This window comes from Chenopodium quinoa, unplaced genomic scaffold (assembly GCF_001683475.1).
Source record: "Chenopodium quinoa cultivar QQ74 unplaced genomic scaffold, ASM168347v1, whole genome shotgun sequence".
Taxonomy (NCBI): domain Eukaryota; kingdom Viridiplantae; phylum Streptophyta; class Magnoliopsida; order Caryophyllales; family Amaranthaceae; genus Chenopodium; species Chenopodium quinoa.
The window spans coordinates 228,110-251,634 of record NW_018744394.1 but is presented as its reverse complement, the minus strand read 5'-3'; positions in this window follow the sequence as shown (position 1 = coordinate 251,634).

Here is a 23,525-nt window from a genome sequence, read left to right as displayed (position 1 = left end):
GGAGGTCCGACAGATGATCTTTCTGAAGTTTAGTCTTGACAATCATATCATCAATGTATGCCTCGACGTTTCTCCTAATCTGATCAAAGAACACAGTGTTTATCATTCGTTGGAAGGTAGCCGGGGCATTCTTAAGACCAAACGGCATGACCGTGTAGCAGTATAACCCCTGATCAGTGACGAAGGCCGTCTTCTCCTGATCTTTCTTCTATAAAGGAATTTAATGGAAACCAAAATAGGCGTCCATAAAACTCATCAAGGCATGGCCGGCTGTTGAGTCGACCAGGTTATCAATTTTAGGCAGAGGGTAACTGTCTTTGGGGCACACCTTGTTTAAGTCTGTGTAGTCTACACACATTTGCCAGGTGCCATTCGGCTTTTTAACAAGCACCACATTTGCAACCCAGTCTGGGAAGTAACATTGCCGAATGAACCCTACATCAAGTAATTTTTTAACTTCGGCGGCTGCCGCCTGACTTCTTTCTTCGCCATGGTTCCGTTTCTTCTGCCGTACCGGCTTATTTTTTGGATCCACAGCCAGTTTATGTACCGCCAGATCAGGACTAATGCCTGGCATTTCATGGACTTCGAATGCAAAGATGTCCTTGTATTCTTTCAATAGTTTGTGAAAGTCGTCACCAAGGTCTCTCAGAGCAGTCGTCCCAACTTTGACTGTTCGGTCAGGACGTGAGTCGTCTAAGATCAGGTCCGTATGCTCACCAGCCGGCTGAGGGCGGAAATCATCCGACCGCTCCTCTGCCAATGATTGCTATTTTCTTTCTTTTCTTGCGGCCCCTGTCTGGGATGCCTTTCTCTTTTTTCCGCCTGCTTCTTGAACAGGCGCACTCTCCTTGACATTGTCAAGGTCTGTTTTTTCACCGCTTGACCCAGTGGCCATAACAGTGGGCTTGACATCCGAGAGATAGCACTCTCGGGCCATCCTCTGATCTCCCCTTAGGGAGCCGACTGTTCCATTATCCCTCTCAAACTTGAGCAACATAAGAGATGGGATTATAACAGCCTTGGAATTATTCAGGGTAGGTCGACCCAGAATCATGTTGTAGGCCGAGAGTTCCTCTACTACCAGGAACCGGACTACCATGTGTCGTCCTTCCCCTTTTTCGCCCAGACGGATGGGTAAATCTACTCGTCCCAGTGGGTGGACGAACCCTCCTCCAAACCCTACTAAAGGGTGGGAGGCCGGATGTATGCAATCAGTCTGATATTTTAGTTTCGACAGACATTTGCTACTAATGAGATCTGAGGAGCTTCCGGTATCTATGAGGATTCGGCCAACTCTCTGGTTGGCCACTTTACATTCAATGACGAGAGGGTCGTCATGCGGCCCTCTTACCCCTCCTAGATCTTCTTCAGTGATGACAATCTCAGGAAATGAATATTTGGGCGACCGTTCTTGGTGAACGGAATTTATATCTAACCGCCTGATATTGTCTTTGTTGCCCCTAATAGTGGGGCCGCCTCCTGAGAAGCCGCCTGCAATGGTGTAGACGACTGCATCATCTGTATCAGTGTTGTCGGCCTGCTGATGCTTTTTGGCCGACTGCTTTTTTGAGGAAGTGTTCCCCGTAGATTTCTTGACATAAGTGTCAAGATCACCTTGCTCAGCCAGGCGGTCTAGATACCGCATGAGACTGATGCAGTCATTGGTGTGATGACCAACATCATCATGATAAGAACAGAATTTATCTTGGTTCCGGTTGTTTGCAGAACCCTTCATGGGGACCGGCTTCTCAATTGAGATCCGTCCCTTGATTTCTTTTAGGATAAACTGGTTATCCTTGTTAAACGCATACTTTGGGGAGTATGGTTTGAATTCTTTTTTCTTTTTCTGGGCCGGCTGTTTAGAGGAATCAGCCGCCCAGACCTCTTTTCTTTTCTCATCTTTGTTTGACGACTGTTTCTGTCGTCCTTCTCTTTTGTCGAACCTTTTCCCGTCCGACTGTTTTATCGTACAAAGATCAGTCGCCTGTATATAGGCTTCTGCTTCAATCAAGGCCTCTTGAAGAGTCGCCACCCTTTTTCGAACCAAATCAAATTTGAAGGTAGACCCGTCTTTGAGACCTCTGAAAAAGTCAGTATAAGCTACCTCATCCGGTAACCCTTGAATCTGTATTCTCATCAGGTTAAACCGCCTGATGTAAGAACGAAGCCCCTCCTTCTCGCCCTGCTGAATTGTTCCCAAATCAAGGGTCATTTTCTTCGCAGGGATGTTCATGGCAAAGTTGGAGGCAAATAAGTAAGCAAGCGTCCTGAAGCTATTTACACAACCAGTCGGCAGGTTGCCGAACCATTGCTGTGCGATTCCTTTGAGAGTCGCTGGGAAACACTTGCACCAAGTGGGATCATCCAACCCTTGAAGGTACATCAGGTTGGTGAATGCCATCAGATGGTCTTCTGGGTTAGTAGTGCCGTCATAGGCGCCTACTAGTACATTTTTCACTTTGGCCGGCTGAGCGGCTTCAGTAATTTCCTTGGAGAAGGCCGACGGCTGTTCACCAAGTCTAAGCAACCGTAGCTGCCAGTCCATAGGTTGGACGTTTTTTGCTGCAGGTCCACCAAACGGAGGTGGCTGTAAAAAATATTGTTGTTGCGGCACAAATGGTAAGTTTGGTACCGCCTGGTCGCTATGAAAGCCGGACTGACGGGAGGTGCCGCCTGACTGACTCTCATGATACGACTGAGTATGCCTCATCGAGGAATTTTGCAAACTGTCTTGAAAGTTTGAAGTAGAGGCCGACTCTGACAACCGGTCACTCTTCTTCTACTCTAGCAGTAGCCGAGCATCTGTGAATGTTTTCTTCGACCCGTCCGCCTGAATATGACGAACAGGTTTCCTATTTCCAGTAGGATAACGAAATTTTGTGAAATCAAGGGCAGGTGGCTCCCGCTTCCTAGATTTAGGATGAGGAGTCGCCTCTCGCCCTTGAACTGGCTTCCTCTTCAGTGAAGTGGAGGGTTTCTTGGCTGACTGCTCCTTGACTGAAGCAGGCGGCTTCTTGTTCATCAACTCTTGAATCTCTCCCTTGAAGTCCCTCATGAAGGTCATGAGTTCGTTCCTTGTGATGGGAGCAGACCCATCAGTCGGCTGTTGCCGAACAGGCGGTGCGCCTGCTGGCTCGCTTCCTGTTTGAAGATGCTCTCGTTCCCTCCTTTCGGTATGACGGGTACGTCGGGCCCTTAGGGTCCCGTCTGAAGCTGTATGAGCTTCAACTTCGAATTCACTTTCGGTATCATGGTCCGACTGAACTTGAGGGTCGTCTAGGGGACGCCTCTCTTCAGGAGTCGGTACAGACTTGGATGCCATCTCAGAAGTACTCTCCCTACAGACGGCGCCAAATGTTTCGGGGTTTTCTGATGTCCTGCGGGAGAGTTACAATTCCGAGACTGGAACCGGACGCCTGTACCTGCAAAATAACGGAGACTCCTGGGAGCTCCGCCTCCAACGGTCAAGTTAGTACTTGATTAAGGAGTAATTAATGCGGAAATTAAAGTGATTAGGTCTCTCTAGGTGAGAGTGATTAACGTAGGTAATCTGCTTTGTTAGCAAGATCAGCCGGTTATTACTGTGTGTAATTAATGTGTTTTTTCCGTAATGTTTCTGTTCTCTTTTTTTGTAATCCCCCTTAATGAGGATTAAGGGAGGTATTTATAACCTTGGAAAACGTGCCCATCCTAGGTTTAGGTTAACCTAGGGCCGATTGGGCTTTCCTCGGAAGTTGGGCCTGGGTGGCCGGTTTCTCCATTAGGCATGGAGTATGCCACATGTCGTGACATAACAGGTCCAAGGTGGACGAATAAGCGCGTGCCACGTGGCAATCCCTGACAGTTCCAACTAGGGGACACTTGGCAGGACCTGATTGGTCCACGTGGCGCATTCCGATTGGTGGGAGCAAAATCCCCTAATCACAAAGCATAACAATTCAATCATCAATAATAATTCAATCACTCAAACATACCAATTTAATTCTTGAATATTTAGTGACCACATAATATTTAATGTTGAACCCTTTTTAATTCTACCTTAGTGTCAAAGACACCTTAAACGCATAAAGCGCCAAAAATCCTATCCCTCGTTGTTAAAAACACCTTAAGTGCACAAAGGCACCAACATACAATTTATTCCTTGTGTACATAGACACTTATATAACTCCTTTCTCATGCTTAAAGCATCAATAAAAATTATATGAACCATAATAAAATTTCTTTTCAATATTCCAAACATAATTAAACAATTAGTTTAATTAAACATGCTCTCTATCATGCCATAAATAAATATATAATCCATATAATTATGCCAAAATATAATTTTCCAATCCATAAACCATCACAAATAATTCATGCTTCACAATTCAATCACCAACACCAATAATTCACAACTCAATACATAAACCTTAGCATGATACTACTTGTAATTGATTGAAATTAAACCTAGCATGATTCTACATCATCAAAATATGCTAAGTACGCGAATCTACCTTGACTACTATCTTAAAATCGCCACGACTAGTAAAAATTGCTCACTTCGAAGTCTCCTACACATTAAAATCATAATAGAGCATTAAAACCCACTCTAAACAAATTTCCAGCAATATATACTATTCTAAAACCCCTCTTAAAATAATTAGAATAAGCTGAAATTATATTTAAAACACCATAATTAAGTCCCACTTAATGGGTAATTTAAATTTCCTTCAAAAACATAATATTAAATGCTCTACATAAAATTCCAGCACTTTATTTCTAATTAAAACTTGCTGTAATTTAGTCTTAAAACACTTAAATTGAAGATCTAAACATTAATACCTCATATACTTTCATAATTTTCATAAATCAAGAACCTAGGGTTTCAAAAATTGGGGCTTTTTAAATTAAAACCAAAGCTGAAAATTTATTAGCATAATTACAACAATCAAACATCAAAATTAAATCCCAAAACTCATAAATTATAATTAGATCTAAGCATAGATTAAATTAAAATAAGAAAGCTAATTTTTTTTTATATATATAGTTCGAAAAAGAAATAGGGAAAAAGAGGAGGAAGAACGGCAGCCACCACCGGCTGCCGGCAGCGGCGGCCACCAGCTGTCGGTGGCTGGCAGCGGTGGTGAGGGAGAAGGGCAGCCGAAAAAATAAGGGGAAGGGGAAAAAGAAAAAGAAATAAAAATAAGGAGGAGAGAGAGAGAAGTTTACCTTGGGTTTTCTCCACTCTGGGCAAAGTTTGATTTGCCTCATAAGTGGGATATTTATACCCCTTCTCTACTAACCCTCTTCCCTAAACTTTCCTCTTTTAGGTTTTCCTAATTCCTTCCCTAATAAAACTTGTTGAAAATTAAATTTTCCTAAAATAAAACCCCAACTTTTAAATAAAATAATTAAATAAACTTTTCTTTAATAATAATATTAATTAAAATACTTTAACTAAAATAATTACAACTATTTAAATACTTTATAAAATACATACTTTAAATAAAATACGTATAAAAATACGGGGTATACAGTCTACCCCCCTTAAAAAAGTTTCGTCCCGAAACTTGGGGAATGAAATTCAAACCTTTTTCCTTAATATGTATAGTATTGCTGTACTTTTTGTCACTCCTTTACTGTGTTATGTCTCTTTGAGAGCATAAATACTCGAAATACTTGTTTAAATTCGTGCAAAGAGCACAAAAATAACTGAAATATAGGGAGCAAGCGCGAAATTCTACCGCATTGTACCCCCCTTAAAGAAAACGAGTTACGCCCCCGTAACTCTACATACCTGAAACAACTCTGGGTATTTCTTTTTCATTTCATCCTCTGCCTCCCAAGTGGCTTCCTCATATTCTTGGTTAGACCAAAGTACTTTTACAATCTTAACGTTCTTGTTGCGTGTACTACGCACTTAACTGTCAAGAATCTTGACAGGTCTCTCTTCATAGGTTAAACTTTGATCTAACTCGATGGTTTCGGGTTGTAGCACATGGGATTTATCGGGGATGTACCTTCTCAATTGGGACACATGAAATACTTCATGTACTTTACTAAGCTCCATAGGTAAGGCTAACCTATAAGCTACTTTGCCTATTCTTTGTAGTATTTCATATGGACCGATGTATTTTGGACTGAGCTTTCCTTTCTTCCCAAATCTCATCACTCCTTTCATTGTGACACTTTTAGTAACACCTTATCGCCAATTTCAAATTCTTCTTCTCTTCGCTTTAAGTCTGCATAACTCTTTTGGCGATCTTGAGCTGCTTGGATTTTAGCTTGAATTTCCCTTACTTGCTTGAATGTGTCTTCAATCATTTAAGGCCCAAGAATCATAGTTTCACTAATGTCATTCCAACAAATTGGACTGCGACATTTTCTCCCATACAAGGCCTCAAATGGAGCCATTCCGATGCTCGCATGGTAACTATTATTATAAGAGAATTCAATTAAATCCAAGCTATCCTCCTATCCTCCCTGGAAATCCATAACGCAAGCTCTCAACATATCTTCCAAGGTTTGAATGGTTCTTTTAGTTTGCCCATCTGTGGCAGGGTGAAATGTTGTACTCATTTTAAGTGTTGTACCAAAATTTTGTTGTACACTTTTCCAAAATTTTGAGAGAAACCTGGAATCTCTGTCAGATACGATATCTTTTGGAACCCCATGTAATCTCACAACGTGTTTGATGTAAGCTTTCGCAAGTTGTTCCATTTTCCAAGTTTCTTTCATTGGTATAAACACCGCTGATTTTGTTAGTCTATCCACCACTACCCAAATGGTGTCATTGCCACTCTTTGATTTAGGAAGGCAGGTCACAAAGTCCATTGAAATGCAATCCCACTCCATCCTGGGATTTCTAATGACTGCACAGTCCCTTGAGGCCTCTTGTGCTCTATTTTCACCTTCTGACATGTTAAACACTTTGCCACAAATTCAGCAACCTCATTTTTCATTCTAGGCCACTAAAACATCTTCTTCAAATCCTTATATAACTTGTCTCCTCCCAAGTGTACTAAGTAAGGTGTGTTGTGGCCTTCTTACATCATCTTTTTCTTCACTTCCTCACATTTCTGTGGTACACACCATCGACCTTTATACCTCAAGCTCCCATCTTCGTGAATTTTGAAGTCTATAGCTTTTCCTTGCTTAATTTTCTCACGAATCCTATCCAACTTCACATCTCCCTCTTGGTTCTCTCAAATCTTGTCGAATATTGTTGGTTGGACACTCAGATTCGCAAAAATACCTGCTGGTACTCCCCATTCCACGACTTCTAAATTCAATTTCGCCATTTCTCTACATAACTCATTAGCTACTACTAACGAGTTTAATCCATGACTAGTTTTACGACTTAGAGCATCCGCAACCACATTTGCTTTCCTTTCGTGGTATTGTATGTCTATATCGTAATCCGTCGTATACTCTAGCCATCTCCTTTGACGAGAGTTCAAATACTTTTGGGTGAAAATGTACTTTAAGCTCTTATGGTCTGTGTAAATTCTACATTTCACTCCATACAAATAATGGCGCCAAATTTTCAGTGCAAAAATGATGGCGGCTAACTCCAAATCATGGGTTGGATAGTTTACCTCGTGTGTTTTTAGCTGCCTTGATGCGTATGCAATCACCTTTCCATTTTGCATAAGCACACACCCCAAACCATTCTTTGATGCATCACTATATACATCATACAATCCACTATCATCTGGAAGTGTAAGCACTGGTGCTGTAACTAATTTGTGTTTTAAGAGTTGGAACGCCTCTTCACACTTCTCATCCCATTCAAACTTCTTGTCCTTCTTCATTAGAGTAGTCATAGGTTTAGGAATCTTGGAAAAATCCTTAACAAAACGCCTATAATACCCTGCTAAACCTAAGAAACTTCTCACATTAGATACTGTTTTGGGTGTCGGCCAACTCTTAACAGCTTCTATTTTGGCTGGGTCTACCTCTACTTCGTCCTTGGACAAAAAGTGTCCTAAGAAGGCTACCTTCTCCAACCAAAACTCACACTTAGAGAACTTTGCATAAAGATGGTTTTCTCTCAATGTTTGTAGAATTGCCCTTAGGTGTTCTGCATGCTCTTCTTTGTTCTTTGAGTACACCAAAATGTCATCTATGAACACCACTACAAACTTATCCATAAATTGATGAAACACCCTATTCATCAAATCCATAAAGATTGCTGGAGCATTCGTCAATCCAAAAGGCATAACTGTAAACTCGTAGTGTCCATATCTTGTCCTAAATGCCTTTTTAGGGATGTCCTCATCGACAATTCTCAATTGGTGATATCCAGACCTCAAGTCAATTTTCGAAAACACTGTGGCACCCTTTAGTTGGTCAAACAGATCATCTATTCTTGGTAAGGGAACAAATAGATCTGGGGCTCCCCAAGGAGAGGCACTTGGCCTAATGTATCCCATTTCTAGTAAATCCTGCAACTGTTCCTTCAACTCACTCATTTCTGCAGGTGCCATTCGATATGGTGCCTTGGATATAGGGGTTGTTCCAGGAACTAAATCTATGGTAAAGTCGATTGCTCTCTTAGGTGGCATTCCTGGAATTTCCTCTGGAAATACATCCAGGTATTCATTTACTACTTCTATGTCCCCTGGATTTGTCACTTGTTCATGGTCCATATTCCTGACACTGCAGAAATATACTGGATGCCCCTTCTTCATGTACTTTGCTAACTTTAGCACTGAAATTAACCTTGGGCACTTAGTTTTACCTTTCATCCAGTATGTCACCGACTCATTACCACTTGTGACCATCTTCACTTTTTGTGATCTACAACTAATCTCAGCATTATACTTACTCATCCAATCCATTCCCAGAATAAGGTCAAAGTCACTCAGCCCAAACTCAATAAAGTCAGACAGGAATATCTTCCCTTCTATTTCTAAAGGCTCGTTTCTAAAAGTTTTGGTACATTTCACTACCCCACCTGTCAGGATGGTTATAGGTAAATCTACTGCCTCTACTGTTTTTAAGCAATCCTTAAGTTTTGAAACAATACCCTTAGAAACAAAAGAAAAATTTGCACCAGAATCAAACAATACTTTAACAGGAATAGAGTTAATAGAAAAAGTACCAGTGATAACATCTTTCGTGGCCTCTGCCTCGTGCCTACTCAAAACATTCAGTTTCCCTGCAGTTCCTCCCTTTTGCTGGCTGTTACTATTGTTGGTGTTACTGTTTCTCACCCCATTCTACTGCACTCCCTTATTCCTAGAAAAATTGTTGTTGTTCCCTTGGAAATTCTTCTGGTTTCCTCCTGAGTTATAGTTGTTCTGTTTATTCCCATTAGCATTCTTAGAGTAACACTCATACTCCCTATGCCCCAGTTTGTTGCAAGCTCGACAAGTAACCAAATTGCCTTCACAATCCCTCCCAGGGTGATTGTTCCTACACCTCTTGCAGAAGTAAATCCTTCCATTCTTATTATTCCCCTGGTTATTGTTTCTAGCCCCTCCATTGTTGTTACGTCCCCCTTGACGGTTATTATTCTGGAAATTATTATTATTGGGGAAATTATTGTTATGGTGGTACTTCTGCTTCTTAAAACCATTCTGGTTTCCTTGCTGGTTACCAGAAACTTGCACCGCCTCTTTCCTCTTCTCTCTCCCTTCTATCTCAGCTAGCTCCTTCTTCTTCTTCTCCTCCAATGCGTAAAGGTGTGCGGCCCTTCCATACACCTCATCCAAAGTCTCGAATACTTGCCCGCACAGCTTTAACTGTAGATCCGTAGTTAAACCACTCTCAAACTTCCTAGCCCTTGCTTTCTCAGTAGCAACAGACTCCTCAGCAAAACGGGACAACTCTATAAACTTGGTATTGTACTCCGTAACTGACATCTTTTCCATTTTGAGGTTCGAAAATTCCACAGCTTTCTGCTTCTACAGAAAGCTAGGGTAAAATTTGTCCCTCACCTTCTCCTGGAACTTAATCCAATTGAACCCAGGTAGTGCCCTAATGGTAGTTTCATTTTGCTGCCACCAAAGGTCAGCTTCACCCCTCAGGTAGTAAGTAGCACAACTCACTTTTGAGTTTTCAGGGTATCCTACAGCCCCAAACAGCTTTTCGAACTCCCTCAACCAGTTTTCTAAAATGGTAGGGTCAAGCTCCCCTTGATAAGTTGGTGGCTTACTCTGTGCCACTTTCTTAAAGAACTCCCCCTGAGCATCCCCATTTCCAGTTGAGTTTCTAGCCAGTTGTTGGGCAACTGCTGCCAATTGTCTCACTACTTCACTAAGTTCATTCCCACCAGCGTTGGTACTGCTTCCTCCTGCCATCTTTCTTCTTCTGAATTAAAAGAATCAGGTTCTAAATTAAATATGGTTTAGGTTATCTCCCAAGGCATTCACTCATCTAAGTTCAAAACCCTCAAAGCTTGCACAATTCATTTGAAGCTAATATATTTTGAATTGTATTTACTAAAATTTTCAAAATTCATAGCTTTATCAATTAATTATTGATTGCTAACCAACCATACATTTTATAAAGCATCACATAAATAAATAAAATAATTCCCATGAACCCCCGAGGCTTGAAACTAGAATTTAATTTAGTTGGAGTAAGGTTTTGTAGATTTGAGATGGCCACGCGAGTTAAAAAAAAAATTGGAAATGGAATTATTTGTTGTAACTAAGATGAATAACTTAATAGGAAGTAGTAAGGAAGAAAGTGGGATTTTACTGATATAAATAAAGAATGAGTACTAAAATATAAACAAGCTTAATCACTTATGAATGTTCATAAGTTCACTGAATCCTTGTGGCATACCACTTATTACTTAAACTGTAAATAATGAAAATGCTGAAAATAAACTAAGAGTTTCTAATGAAAGAATTTATATTAATCTAATCCTTTCAAACATTGTCCCTTTCATCAGTAGCTAGATTGTTTGTAACTTGAAGGATCGAAGTCATCGTCATTTGAATCCTCCATTGGTTCAGGTGACTCAGGTTCAGGTTCTACTTGTATGAACTCCCCTTCTTCTTCCTCATCTGATGATATGTCTATTATAATTGGAGTTGGAGGTGGATTAGGATCAGAAATCTCCATCATTGAACTATCTCCCTCTTGTTGTTCTCCATTCTCTGCTTGATTACCCCCTGATGAAGTAGAAGAGGAACTTTCTGGTTGTTGAATAGGAGGTGGGTTGTTCCCTACTGGATTATCGTAGTAGTAGTCAGGGTAGGAAAGATTTAAGCGTTGGTAATGAGCTCTTTCCACTCTTACAATGTAATTAGTCAAATAAGCATAATCTGGATACCACTGGCCATAATAGTTTTTGTACTTATAATAATTTGGGACGTCTCCTGGAAGGTAAAAGTCAGAAAATCTTTCTTTGATAGCAATATAGGGAGGCTCTTCTGGCAGACAGTGAACAATCATAGCTGAAATACGATCAGGGGTGTCATAAATTTTGTCTCGTAAGACATTACTCCTATAGGAACAGTAGTATTTGATCTTTTCTACAAAGTCATAGGGGTGTTCATTATTTTTCTTTACGAGAGATCCCATTTGGGTAAACTTGCTAGGAAAGATTGGCATCCTGTAGAGAAAAGGTTTAGAAAAGATTTCCCTTCCCTAAAGAAATAAAATAAAATGAAATAAATAATACAAAGTTCAGTGTTCAATCATACAATCTTTAGGGTTCACATAAAATAATACATATTTTGCATGCCTCATAAACGAACATCTAGTCAAACCACATGCTTGATACTCAAAATAAAATTATGCACTTAGGGAGAAATTTAAATCTTAGCCTATATGCCCTTTCTTTATCCTACCCAAGCTCACCAACATGTTAATAAAAGCTTTTAACACATAGTACTTACCTTAATCCTTGCTTCCTGCAATACATAAAAAATAAAGTGTACATATTTCCCCCAAAAATAATCAAATTTCGGCCCAAAATTTTTTTTTTTTTTTGACACTAAAAAATTCGAGTGTTCTTAAAAAAAAAATTTCGGACCATAATTAAATAAATAAATTAATTAATTAAAAAAAAAAAATTTTCGGCCCCTAAAAAAAATATAAATATATATATAAAAAATATATAAAATTAGAACAATCATCGTTTAATAATTACATTAACACTTGGCCAAGTTTAAAAGTAAAAAAAAATGTTTTCGGGTTAGTGGTAATTTAAAATCTCAACCTAAGCTCCCAGATACCACTTTGTAACACCTAGAAATTCCTTTCCTTTAAATACACACTTTACTCTTTTTAAAATACGTTTTAGGAATATCTAAGACATTACCGCCACCGTGAAAACGGCTAAGGCAACTATCAAAGATACACAGCGGAAGACTTGTAAACCAAAACTATTTAAATAACACAATTTAAAAACCAAACCAACGGAAGTAAAGTTGAAAATCAACAAAACCAAAGTCAAATAAAATCCACTACAACTTGGAACCATTTAAGGCCCTTATTCAAAACCGAAACAACCAAACTTTTGTGTTAGTCCATAAAGTAATATAATAAAATATTTAATGCATAAAACACATCATATCCTAATGGAAGCTAGTATGATTCTCTCTTCACTCATGCCCCGTCATGAACATGCTTCAATACCTGAAAAGTGTATCTCTACTTGCCCCCACTACTCTCAATTAAAATGGATCATCGTAGGGCCAAGATAAAGACATGGCCAGACACAAAAACAACACACACAATCAGCAAAGCTGAGTACATAAGCGTAATTTAAACGCACTAACATGCATTCTCCTATCATCACACACACTTACCTCATTGCACCTGTTTACAAGCACACACAACAATCAACAAGACACTTTAACTAGACACTAAATAATTCATTTAGCGTTGGTTACGCATCGAACGGGTTTCCAACTATACCTCCCCCAATAAATTGAGGTTAACTGACACGGGAGCTAACCGTGCCAGCAACAAACCTGTGCCACACATAGGTGGCGGAATCCCAGCGCATAATAATAATAATAATAAAAAGGAATATATACAGCGTCCTGTACTCCGTTAGAAGTTATGATCAAATATAAAGTCACATAACTCCCCCCATATGTTCATACTCAAGGTATATACGTTCCAAGAGTTTTGGTGCGTAATCTCTTTCACTTTACGTTATTTACATATTATTAGACTTGGTGATGACCCTCAAAGCATAACAATTCAATCATCAATAATAATTCAATCACTCAAACATACCAATTTAATTCTTGAATATTTAGTGACCACATAATATTTAATGTTGAACCCTTTTTAATTCTACCTCAGTGTCAAAGACACCTTAAACGCATAAAGCGCCAAAAATCCTATCCCTCGTTGTTAAAAATACCTTAAGTGCACAAAGGCACCAACATACAATTTATTCCTTGTGTACATAGACACTTATATAACTCCTTTCTCATGCTTAAAGCATCAATAAAAATTATATGAACCATAATAAAATTTCTTTTAAATATTCCAAACATAATTAAACAATTAGTTTAATTAAACATGCTCTCTATCATGCCATAAATAAATATGTAGTCCATATAATCATGCCAAAATATAATTTTCCAATCCATAAACCATCACAAAATAATTCATGCTTCACAATTCAATCACCAACACCAATAATTCACAACTCAATACATAAACCTTAGCATGATACTACTTGTAATTGATTGAAATTAAACCTAGCATGATTCTACATCATCAAAATATGCTAAGTAAGCGAACATACCTTGACTACTATCTTAAAATCGCCACGACTAGTAAAAATTGCTCACTTCGAAGTCTCCTACACATTAAAATTATAATAGAGCATTAAAACCCACTCTAACAAATTTCCAGCAATATATACTATTCTAAAACCCCTCTTAAAATAATTAGAATAAGCTGAAATTATATTTAAAACACCATAATTAAGTCCCACTTAATGGGTAATTTAAATTTCCTTCAAAAACATAATATTAAGTGCTCTACATAAAATTCCAGCACTTTATTTCTAATTAAAACTTGCTGTAATTTAGTCTTAAAACACTTAAATTGAAGATCTAAACATTAATACCTCATATACTTTCATAATTTTCATAAATCAAGAACCTAGGGTTTCAAAAATTGGGGCTTTTTAAATTAAAACCAAAGCTGAAAATTTATTAGCATAATTACAACAATCAAACATCAAAATTAAATCCCAAAACTCATAAATTATAATTAGATCTAAGCATAGATTAAATTAAAATATGAAAGCTAAGTTTTTTTTTTATTATATATAGTTCGAAAAAGAAAGGGGAAAAAGAGGAGGAAGAACGGCATCCACCACCGGCTGCTGGCGGCGGCGGCTGCCTGCTGCCGGCGGCTTGCCATGCTGGCAGCGGCGGCCACCAGCTGCCGGTGGCTGGCAACAGTGGTGAGGGAGAAGGGCAGCCGAAAAAAAGGGATTTGTTAAACGTCGCCCGCAAATATTTTTACTTTGACTCTTTTGCCCTTTTTTCTAATTTTTATCGAAACCGTAATTTACTCTCACGAAGAATGTGGAGCTGGAGTGGATCGCCGAGGGACACCGAAGAGCCGTCATAGTCGCCGGAAAGCGAGATAATCCAGGGGAAAAATTACGAAAAGTAGGGGTGGCGTCTGGTCAGGACGCCGCCACCATGGCTGTGGCGTCCTGCCAGACGCGCCACCATGGCTGTGGCGTCCTGGCCAGACGCCGCCACCATGGCTGTGGCGTCCTGGCCAGACGCCGCCACCATGGCTGTGGAGTTCTGGCCAGACGCCGCCACCATGGCTGTGGCGTCCTGGCCAGACGCCACCCCTACTTTTTATAATTTAATTTTTTTTTTTTTTTTTGTAATTTGTTATTTATTTATTTATTTTTTTTTCTTTTTTTTTGTAATTTTTTTAAAATTTTATTTAAAGTTTTTTGTTTTTTTAATTAAACATTAACACAAAAAATTCTGATTTAAAAAAAAATATACATTAGAAATAAAAACATTAACACATAAAACAAAAATATTAAACATTAACAAAAGAATTCTGATTTTCCAAAAAAAAAATATTAGACAAAAAAAAAAAAAAAAAGTGGTAGGGCGCCTGGCCAGGACGCCCAGCCCCTGTGGTGGCGTCTGCTCCGGCCGCCGGGACCAGGGGGCTGGCGTCTGACCTGGACGCCCAGCCACGGCGGTGGCGCCTCTGGAAAACGCCACAACCGTGGCTAGGCGTCCAGGTCAGATGCCAGCCCCCTGGTTTCGGCGGCCGGAGCAGACGCCACCACCAGGGGCTGGGCGTCCTGGCCAGGCGCCCCACCTCTTCTGGTTTTTTTTTAAATTTTTTTTTTTTAAAAAAAACCCTGCCACTGTGGGCCGTCCTTCCCTCCGCCGCTATGGCCGCCAAGTCCTTGCCTTGCCGCCTCAACATTGCCGTATTTTCGGGTGATTATTGTGTGGGTATGGGTTAGATTTTTTTTATTTTAGGTTTAGGGCAATAAGGTAAATTCAATATAGATTTGTGGGCTTTATGTGGAGATTTGCGGGCGATGTTTAGCAATCCACAAAAAATAAGGGGAATGGGAAAAAAAGAAAAAGAAAGAAAAATAAGGAGGAGAGAGAGAGAAGTTTACCTTGGGTTTTCTCCACTCTGGCAAAGTTTGATTTGCCTCATAAGTGGAATATTTATACCCCTTCTCTACTAACCTCTTCCCTAAACTTTCCTCTTTTAGGTTTTCCTAATTCCTTCCCTAATAAAACTTGTTGAAAATTAAACTTTCCTAAAATAAAACCCCAACTTTTAAATAAAATAATTAAATAAACTTTCCTTTAATAATAATATTAATTAAAATACTTTAATTAAAATAATTACAACTATTTAAATACTTTATAAAATACATACTTTAAATAAAATACGTATAAAAATACGGGGTATTACAGCACCCGGCCGGGCGGGAGAAGCTAAGGCTCGCGCCCGGTGACGCGCCCGGCCGGGCGTGAGATTTGTACTGACGAGCAAAAAAGGCGCGCCCGATCGGGCGGTGCCTTGCCCGATCGGGCGCGTGTATTATTAGGAGGCAATTAGCGTCGTTTTAGTTTGTTTTAGTTTAGGATTGTACGAAGTATAAATACTCCTCCGTAATACGATTTTAGCTCTCTCTCTTTTTCCTTTTACTCTTTCTTTACTCTCTTAATTGTTTTCTTAGATTCTCTCCCTCTTAAACCTTTGTACTTAATCCATTCCTAATTCCAGATTTGTTTGGTAACTATTTTCTTCTCTTAATCTTAGTTATTTATCTATTCCTTTAAAATTATGCCTTACTTTATTGCTTTGATTAGTTTAGTTTCTATTATGTGTGAGTAGTTTATACGTAGCGAATGTGGAAGATGATCTAGTAATGTGTATCGCGAGAAATTGAGCGCGTTCACTTAAATCTTTTATGCCAAGCATTCAAACAATGAAACCAAAGTCAAAATGATTGTTTTATTCTTTTTTTTTTTTAATCTTTGTAATACGAATTTGTTTCGGGGTTTTCTGATGTCCTGCGGGAGAGTTACAATTCCGAGACTGGAACCGGGACGCCTGTACCTGCAAAATAACGGAGACTCCTGAGAGCTCCGCCTCCAACGGTCAAGTTAGTACCTGATTAAGGAGTAATTAATACAGAAATTAAAGTAATGAGATCTCTCTAGGTGAGAGTGCTTAGTGTTGGTAATCCGCGTCGTTAGCGAGATTAGCCGGTTGTTAATAACTCTGTTCTTCTCTGCCTGATTTCTTGATTATTCGATCGTGTGATTAATGAGGATTAATTGAGTATTTATAGCCTTGAGAAGCGTGCAACTCTCTAGGTTTAAGGTAAACCTAGGGCTGATCGGGCCTCTAGACTGGATTGGGCCTTGATGGCCGGTTTTCCCATTTGGCATGGGTGGACACGTGGCGTGTCTAAAGTGGTCCGTAGAGGACGTATCTGTGATTGACACGTGGCAGGCTCCTGTTGTCCTTCGTGAAGGACACGTGGCGGAACCTGGTTGGCCACTTGTCAGACGGTGATTGGTGGATAAAAATCCCCTAATCATTTGCCCCTCACAGGTGGCACGTGACTGGTCACGTGTCGCCTGTGACAGGTGTCGCACGGTGATAGGCGACGGCCTGTTACAGGTGTCACCTTGCAAACGGCCGAGAGATTTTCCCGCCCAAATTTTGAATTTGGAAGCGACCCTTCGCCTTCTCACTTTGCCTATAAAAGGAAGTGCTGACTTCGGTCATTTTCACATTTGAGAACTTTGCGAGAACATTCGGACCCCTGAACTTGCTCTGACATTTCGGACTTTTTCTGCCTACCGCCTGTTCTGACAAGCCGACTGACCCGAACTTCCAGGACTTCATCAACCGTCACTCGTTTAGGTAACTCAGTTCTCTTACTCTTAATTTTCTTTTTATTTTTTGAAATTTCACCATGGAAGCACACGACACGACCTAAGTTAGTGATCAGCCGGTCACCGGGGACGGCTGAATCTAGGACTAGGAGTGCCGCCTGCCCTTTTCTGGACCCATCTTTGCCCTTTATACAAAGTCCGACTGTATCTGTGTCTATGCAGAACGTGATGGCCAGAACGAAACAGACTGCTAAGATATCAAACTCAGACGGCTCCTCCCAAAGGGTGCTCCTTAGTGAAACATCTGACCAGGCGCCAGATGTAGAACGAGGCGACTGTCAAGCCGACAGTTCTGAGAGAGAGGCCAAGGTGTTCCCTTCCCATCTTACCGTTGACATGTCTAATTTTCCTTCTGCTCCTTCTAAGGGAGAGGAGGCGGGCCCCTCTAGGAGAGGGGAGGAGTCGTCCTCCTCGGACTCGTCAGAGGACGAGTCTGAGTCCAGCTCTTCTGGACACAGTTCTCCAGGCTCAGAAGAAAAACATAGCCGCCTACAAGAGGCGAGACTTTCTCATGCAGTTGAGAAGGGGGATAATTGGGCAGAGCCGTCCGCCTCTTACAGAGAGGAAAACGCCCCGTACTACTACAGGGTACCCCGGGGCCGGATTGCAACCATGCAAGACAACGTGGCGAGCTTTATTGCTAACCACAAAATGGGCCCGGAATTTTTACTGTTCGTGCAGGATCCAGAAGACACTGTCGTCTGGCCGGCTGGTATCAGCTATGGTGACGGTTGCTTTGGCTGTTATGTGGCGGCCATCAAAGCTGGACTGCGCTTCCCATTACATCCGGCTGTTCAGCGGATTTTAGATGGGTATGATCTGGGGTTATGGCAGTTAGCCCCCAACTCTTGGGTAAACGTACTCGGCTATGTGGCCGGGTGCGAAATGAACGGGGTGGAGCCAAGCTTTGAGGCTTTCGCCCACATGAACTATCTCAGCCGGAACCCTAAGTCGGGAGGTACCGGCTGGTATCAATTAACAAGCCATAGGGGTTACCTCATGACGAGAGGTAAGGCGAACAAATGGAAGGATTGGCGGAACACCTTCCTTATTATCGAGGGTTCAGACACGGAGCTGAACAAACGCTTTAAACAAGTGGAATAGGGATCCGCCTCTTCTCGCAGGCGGCCGCAGCATGCCGCCTGTTCCCCCAAAGGCTAAAAGAGAGATCCTAGACAAAGGACTCTTCAAAGTAGAGACTAGGGTGAACTCTACTTCAGGGGTACGAGAGCAAGTACCCCTAAACTGCGTCCCGAGCTTCAAGTGGCTCTATGACGAGTACTTTTTGGCCGCCTGTGGCCTCAGCAGTCGGTGCTCTAGAGGTAGCCGGCCTGACAAATACTCTGTTTTTTCACGCCTTGTTTTCTTGGGATTTTTACTAACTTTGCTGTTTATTTCTTGCAGCTGACGCCATGAGTAAAATAACAGCATCCAAGACTGCAGCGGCCATATTGCGGGCCTCGCTCATGAAACAGTCGTATGCCGACTCCCCTAACAAGGAGGCACCCTTGGTTAGCTTCGAAAACTCTTCCTCTTTTAGTTGTCTTATGCATATACTAACTCTTTTTGTTTTCAGTCTGGCACTCCAAGGGCTTCCTCCTCGCAGCAGCCGGACCCCAAGGCCCGGAGGACGACTGTTGCAAGCTCTCCTGGGTCTTCCAGGAAAACAGTGGCGGCTGAGAAGCAGCCGGCCACTTCTTCAAAAACCCAGGCGGGGCCGCCTAGATGTATGGACCCTCACTTGTAAAAACTCACCCTTGCTTCCTTCTTGACTAGGTCTAACTTGTTTTTTTCCTTTCGCTTAATGCAGCCGGCCCCCAGGGACTTGACTTGGTTGAGGTAGCCAAGTCTATGGTTAAAGTAGTTCCTCCATCTGACAGGGAGGCGGTCAGGGGTGCCGGCACCCTTGACCTTGATGGGATTTCAGGGGTCCTAGCTGAGGTATACTTAGCATATTTTTGAGCTTTTGAGTTCCAGGACGCCTGTTAACTTTTTTGATTGGAAACTGACGCCTGTTTTTCTTTGTACTTAGGCCCTGCTCCGAGTCAACAACCTTCGCAAGCCGATTGATCGGAAAAACAAAGAGGTAAAGGCCGCAAAAGCTATGGCCGCCTCCAGCTGTGATAAGGCAATGTTTCAAATTGCCCAAAATGAAGTACTGACCATTGATCTTCTTTATTATCAGGCGCAGGCTACCGCCGCTGTTCGGGCCCAGTTAGAGGCGGCCCAAAAGAAGGTTGACGAGCTGGAGGCGACCGTCACCAACCTTAAGGCCGAGCTGAAACCTCTTCGCCAAAAAATGCACTCTTACGAAGCCATGGAGAAATCTTTGGCCAACGTAAAAGAACGCCTGGTGAACCAAGAGAAGAGTCTTACCCAAGAGCTCTCGGATAAGGCCGAGCAAGAGAAACAAGAGCTCGTCCGGGAGATGGTGGAAGACTCCGCTCAAATCCAGCGCATGACCTGGGAACGACTGTTCCCCAGTGCCGACTTTGCCTCATGGGAAAGAACGTACCGCCAGTGTTCGGAAATATATAACCAACAGATCCTGGCGGCTGCTGAAGAAGAGGCGTTGGACGGTGCGTTGGAGGAGGAAGAGCCGGTTGTGGCGCTTGTGCCACTTGGGGGTAAGGCATCAAAAGAGGGTGCAGCTAAGGCCGAGTCCAGCAAGAAGAGTGCTGACCAGGCGGCAGCTGCTGATACTGAACTGCCCCCTTCTTAAGCTTTAAGTATTTTTTCTTTTCACGGCCTGCGTGCCGTTTGCTTTGTAATTACCCGGCCAGGGGGCCGGGGTTTTGAATATTCTGCTGGTCTTTAATGGCCGGCTCATTTTTAATCAAATTTTTGTTTTGGTTCAAATTTGTCTAAGTATTTTTAATTTGTTCACTAGACCGACTGTTGTGTATGGCCGAACGTTAAGGCAAGTACAAATAGTAAGTGCCGCCTATGCCCCTGGACGACTGGTTGTCTGTTTCCAGGATAGATGATCAGTCGGCCATTTATTCAATCGGTATTCGAACTCTTTATTCAATTTGTCTGACCAAGTAAATAGAATTACCTAGTCGCCAAGGAATTAAGTAGGAAAACAAGCGGCGGGTACCGGTTGTTTCCCTTAATTGCCAATGTTGGCTTTTAACTCGTAATTTGTTAACCTAGCTAGAGTATTGGTTGAGAGCCTTTGTTTATTAAAAACAAGTGGACGACTCATACCTTTTAGGCTCCATACTAAGTTTGAGTGACTATTAAGTTAACATAGGAGTTACTTAGTCTTCGTCACAATCTTGATTGAGTAGTAGAGGTACCAGGCGGCGTAGGCCGGCTAGACCCCTTGATTCGCCAATGTTTGTTGGCTATTAACTCAATAGGTTATCCAGTAGGAATAGGGGTTCGAGTGCCCTTGTTTGTTTAAAACAGGCGGACGACTCAAACTTTTTAGATTCCATACCAAATTTGAAGGAGTGACTATGAGTTAACTTTGGAGTTACTCAGTCGCCGTCACTTTTGTTTGAGAAGTAGAGGTACCAGGCGGCGTAGGCCGGCTAGACCCCTTGATTCGCCAATGTTTGTTGGCTATTAACTCAATAGGTACCCCCTGCATTTATCCCAAGTAATACAGGCGGTCATCTGACTCAGATGTCAACTGCTACCACTGGTTTGGTTAGTGATAGAGTTATCCTTGTCTCAAAAACGGCTACGTGGTTGCCCTTGGGGACAGTCGTATAGGTGCTGTGTAATTAGTTTATAGAACAATGTTCCACCCAAAAGGGAGCTGCTCTCTGCGACGAATTTCATCCGGAGGGATGCCGTCGGACGCCTGCTAGGATGTTGGGACAGGTCGTATTAGTTTTGTATATTTGATCAGGTGGCTTGGCGCCTGGTCTGATCATTCGGCCTGTGGCCTTGGTAAGTTCTTGGTGAACGTAGGTGCTAAGTAAAAGAAGGGTAGCCGCCTGTTAGGCACAGGGTCGGCCAGGCCCTAATCTTTTTAGCTAAGTATTGTGAGTAAAATACTCAATGGAGAGTAGCCGACTGTAAAGGAACAGACGGCATGCCCCTCTGAAGATTGAGTTAAAAAACTCAATGGAGAGTAGCCGACTGTAAAGGTACAGACGGCATGCCCCTCGTAATACAAAAATTGAATAGTAAGTGCAAACTTTATTAAGTAGCTCTTTACTTTACATCTTTCAGAAGAAATATTTTTTAAGGTTATCTACACTCCAAGTTCGAGGCAACGGTTGTCCGTCTGGTGTTTCCAGACGGTAGGTACCGTCCCTGACTTCCGCATAGATTCGGTAGGGTCCTTCCCAGTTGGGAGTTAGTTTGCCAGACTCATTAGCCCTACCAACTGCTTCCATTTTTCTAAGTACAAAGTCCCCTACTTTGAGTGGACGCCTGTGTACTTTTTTGTTGTATGATCTAGTCATTCTCAGGCGATAGATCTCATGGCGCAAGACAGCATTGCCCCTCTTTTCAGGAAGTGAGTCTAATGCCAGGCGCATGGCTTCCCAGTTTGCCTCTTCGTCATATAGCATTACTCGAAGAGTCGGCTCGTAGTGTTCTATTGGAAGAACAGCTTCTGCACCATAAGTTAGGAGGAATGGAGTTTCTCCAGTCGCCCCTTTTTCAGTCGTCCTAATGGCCCAGAGAACATGTGGTAGTTCATCCGCCCATAGGCCGCCTGCTCGTTCAATCTTTTTCTTGAGACCGTCTGAGATGATTTTATTAAAGGCTTCTACCTGGCCGTTTGCTTGTGGACGGCCGACAGATGCAAAGTAGTGTGCAATTCCTTGGTCTCCCAACCAGCTTTTGAGAACAGGCGTCTCAAATTGGGGACCATTATCAAAAACCATAGACATGGGAACCCGAACCGAGTGATGACGTTTTTCCAAATGAATGAAATTACATCTTTCGTCTTGATTCCCTTTACAGCCTCCGCCTCTACCCATTTAGTGAAGTAGTCAACGGCAACAAGTATATACCTTCTGCCGCCTGTAGCAGGCGTATATGGACCCAGAATGTCCATGCCCCACTTAGCAAACGGTAGTGGGCTGTGAATGGTAGTGAGGTCAGTAGCCGGACGGTGAATTAATTTGCCAAACCTTTGGCACTTGTCACATTTTTTCACCATCTCCATTGCATCTGCTTCCAAAGTAGGCCAAAAGTAGCCCTGCCGCCTTGCCCTTTGAGCAAGCATCCTACCACCTATATGGGAAGCACAGAAACCAGAGTGAAGATCATCTAGTATCTCTCGTCCCTTTTCAGGAGTAACACACTTTAAGAAGGGTTGAAGGTACCCCCTCTTGTGAAGTTCTCCCTGTATCATTTCAAAACAGGAGGCTCGTTTTTTCAGTGCTGCCGTCTGTTGAGGATCATCCGGCAGTGTACCGTTTGTCAGATATGCCCTGATTGAATCCATCCAGGTTGAGCTTCTGTCTAGGATTCCAATAGGGTTTTCCTCGATGCTTCTCTTCTCCATTACTTCCCAAAAAACAGTTCGAGGAGTATCGGAGGAGGCGGATGATGCTAATTTCGAAAGTGCATCTGCCTGGTTGTTTTCTGATCTCGGCACTTGGATCAGATGGAAATCCTCAAGGGAGCCGACTGCTTGTCGGACCGCCTGTAAATACTTGATCATGGCCGGATGTGTTGCTTCGTATTCGCCATTGTACTAACTCACTATCAATTGTGAATCAGAACAGGCGTCTATTTTTCTTGCCCCTGCCGCCTTGCACATGCGGATCCCGGCTAGTAAAGCTTCATATTCTGCCTCATTGTTTGAAGCCTGAAAACTGAAGCGTAGAGCATACTCGAACCTGTCGCCCTCTGGAGATTGACATACGACGCCTGCTCCACAACCGTTTGAAGTAGAGCTTCCGTCCACATATACCTTCCAGACTTGGTCTGGAACTTGAGAGTCAGGAGGACGAGTCATCTCTACAATAAAGTCAGCAAAGGCTTGCCCCTTCACTGCTTTTCTAGGCTCGAAAGTAACTTCGAGACTCTGCATTTCTATGGCCCATTTGATCATTCGTCCGGACGACTCCATGGTGGTAAGGGGCCGCTTGATTGGTTGGTCGGTATACACGACGACTGCATGTGCCAGAAAGTAGGGCTTCAATTTTTTAACAGCCA